Source organism: Pangasianodon hypophthalmus, chromosome 9, assembly GCF_027358585.1.
Source record: "Pangasianodon hypophthalmus isolate fPanHyp1 chromosome 9, fPanHyp1.pri, whole genome shotgun sequence".
Taxonomy (NCBI): Eukaryota; Metazoa; Chordata; class Actinopteri; order Siluriformes; family Pangasiidae; genus Pangasianodon; species Pangasianodon hypophthalmus.
Genome location: NC_069718.1, coordinates 9,351,824 through 9,355,352, shown reverse-complemented (window position 1 = coordinate 9,355,352; position 3,529 = coordinate 9,351,824). Strand labels below are relative to the sequence as shown.

Below are 3,529 nucleotides of genomic sequence, written 5' to 3'. Positions count from 1 at the left end.
CTCTTAACATTATACTATACAGTTATACTGTTAACATTAAAATATACAGTATACAAATAACTACACCAAGAACAGTGATGCTAGGTTGTATGGATATCATACATTGCCTTGAATTTTTCCACATTTTGTAGTGTTACAGCCTGGAATTGAAATGGACCTAACCTAACACAAAGGTTAATTTAAAAAAAGACAGCCATTAGTTTGTTGAATAAGTATTCACTTCCCTGGGTCAGTTTAGCTGTAATTACATCTGCAAATCTTGCCTCAGATTCTCAGATTCAAGGACATTCTCAGATTTAAAAAGGACATTCTAACACATTTAGGTTCTTGGTTTTCAACCACTCCAGTGTAGCTTTGGTAGTTTAGTATTCTTAGGATCACTGTTCTGTTGGAAGATTAACCTTTTGCAAGGTTCTAGGGTTGCCCTACATTTGGCTATACTCATCTTGCTCTTAACCCTGCCCATTTTCCTGTCTGCACAGCAAGATGCTACCACCCCCATGCTTCACTGTGGGGATGGTGTTCTCAGAACACCACTGATGAGCAGTGTTGGGTTTCTGCCAAATGCTTTGTGGGCAAAAAGGTAGTTTTGGTCTCGTCAGTCCAGAGAACATTTTTCCACTCGTTTGCTGAGTCCTTAACATCTCCAACATCTTTTTTTCTTCTTTCATTAAGCCCAAATATTTGGAGTAACTGGGCTATGGTTGTCCTGTGAACATTTCCCCCCATCTGAGCAGTGGGAGAACTCCCCAACTCCTTCAAAATTACCCTTGGCCTCATGGTTGTTTCTCTGACTAATGCCCTCTTTACCCTGCCACTGACTTTTGATTGACATGCTCCTCTAGGCAGAGTCAATGTTGTGACATATTCTTTTAATTTTTTAACAAGGGACTTAATAGTGCTCTGCAGAATGTTCAAAGTTTGGGATATTTTTTTATAACCAAACCCTGATTGATACTATCCCAGAACTATTATTGACATCTCCTTGGTCTTCATGATACTGTTTGTTTAGATATGATCTCTAACAAACATGTGTATATATATTCAGGTCATGAGACACTTTAGACCCATTAATGTGACTTCTATGGCAACTGGTTGCAACAGAACAAATGTAGGGGTTTCACAGAGACAGGGGTCAATACTTATGCAGTCAAATTTTATGTTTTTTTTTATTTGTAAATAATTTGCAAGCTATATTGATTCCATTCCCTTTCAATATTCCGGGCTATTTGGCCTAGATTATGTCCATTTCAGTTCCAGTTTGTAACTCCACAAAATGTGGAAAGGTTCTTGGGGGTAAATACTTATGCAAGATACTTTACGCTTAATTTATCATTAGATCCCATCCTTAACTCTGATTAATCTGATGACAGCTGTATAAGCAAAGACTTTGAGAAGATATTATGAAGTCAACAGACTGCTGATTATTTGGCCTCATCTAATATTTACAAAGGAATTAAGATGATTTTTATACGAAACCAGAAATTAAATTTCTTAAAACCACCTAGCATTTGTGTATTTGTTTAAATTGCAGTGACATTAAGTATATCCAAACACAGCCACATGCATTTTTCAAAGCCCCTACTAAAGGCAGAACATTTTCCATCCCTTTGCAGCTATAACACACCCAAAACAACCCAGAGATTTGTGAAGCTGGTGTCACACCTTTATTTAAAAATGGATTAGAGCGACACCAAACAATCATGAGCATATATGGGATCATGTATAGAGAATAGAGCAATTAGTATCTCCTTCAAGTGTGTTCAGCTGTCCTGTGATGTTGCATGAGATGCAGTTTGATAAGATATGTTTCTTGGAGGAAGCATCTGATAGTGGTCCTCATGCGAGATTGGTAACAGCTGTGCAATAAGAAAGACTCAGTGATTGACTATGGCTCAATTTGAGAGAAACGGATACACTGGGTAAAGTGTATACACATTGCTGTTTTTTTGATAGAGCTTTTTTATGTTCTCATCTTATTGAACCTTATTCTCCACCACTGTTTACATTGTTGCTATGCAAATTATCTGATGTTAATTTTATACATGGATGTCTTTTTTTACTGTGTTGATAATGATAGTCAGTATAACCAACAATTAATTCAATTAAACTTTATTTAATTAATTTCAAGTGAGCTTTATGCTAATAAATATTGATGTTTCACCAAACAATTATCAGGGATAATTTTAGCTCAGCAGCACTCTTTTTTCCCCTTTTAATAGACAAATCTGAATAGCTTTCATATCTGCTTTCTACAGTAATGGGGTGAACTCTGAGGTAAATGTTACTCTTACATAATCTTTATTTCTTGAATGACCTTCAGTGGTATTATCAAAGGAAAGCAAGGATCAAAGAGAATTAACCAGCGCTGTCCTCTGACCCAGACATGTGACGAACGTTGGGGTGTTATAGATTTTTTTTCTCCTCTAGATAGTGCTGTGCGTCATGGTATGACTACTAATTCGAATCCTGAAATAGCTGTAAGTTGCACGAATTTCTACTTGAGATTTTCAAATTTATTCTTTGTCACAAATTAAAAACAGGCCTATTATCTATTTTATGGTAAAATATGCATATCGTTGTCACTTATTTACTTTCTCTGTAGGAGGCACACTGAGTTTGATAGACATCAGTACTGGTGGCAAGCAACCCAAATGTAACCAACTGAGTGTTGAGTACAAAATTTGTCACATGACATTAAAATTGAGCCAAAATATAACACAGCATTTCAGTTTCTCATTAACTGTTTCTCACTCACAACATTACTTCCTACCTGCAATTATTGTTACTCCATTTACTGTTTGCACCTCGAAAATGGAAGATAAACTTATAACTGTGGTTTCATCGTAATCTGGTCATGTCCAATTTCTTATTAAATATGTATAGAGATATTACTAAGAAAAATAAAGCTAGGAGGACGTAGCAGAGATCGTTGGTGTGTGTATGTAGCTAGTACAATTAGATTGCCTTGCTAATCTGTCAATAAAGCTAGTTCAAAACCTAGCTAGTATCAAGTAAAACAACTAATTTTCAAACTTACTGCATTACTGCATTGCTTAATTCACTTTAGAAGCTGTATATACTGTAATACTGCTTCTCTCTGAAACAAACAAACACTGTAAAGTGCATGCCTGGCCGCTACACACCCACGAGAGACAAACTACAAGCGCCACAAACAACTTATTACTTGCTGGTGTGACTGTAATGTTTGGTCCTGGGAAAGAATAACAAAATTCAAGACAAGTACTTCGTTATAGTACAGGTAAACTGGCAATGAAAATAACGATAAAATGTGGAATCACAGATTTGTTGCTGTAGTGTTCTATTGAAATATCTAGTAGGAAAGCACTATTATGATTCTAGCTTCATGTAGGCTATGAGGCGCAAACCCACTCCCCATAGTCTCAAACATTCAGACGAGTCACATCCACACCAGCATGCAAAATGAGTAGGTGGTAAAGAGAGTTGGGAACAGGGGGAAGGACTGAGAGTCAAAGAGAATAAGAAATGGGAAAGAGGAAGCAGGTGA

General features: G+C 36.6%; 1 long non-coding RNA gene across 1 annotated transcript; it reads left to right on the top strand.

The window, feature by feature from the left end:
- Window positions 1-2,221: 2,221 nt before the first annotated feature.
- On the top strand, window positions 2,222-2,702 carry LOC113529477 (uncharacterized). Its single transcript, XR_003403061.3, has 3 exons — window positions 2,222-2,277; window positions 2,431-2,480; window positions 2,606-2,702. It is a non-coding gene; the product is annotated as an uncharacterized LOC113529477 (long non-coding RNA).
- The last annotated feature ends 827 nt before the right edge of the window (window positions 2,703-3,529 follow it).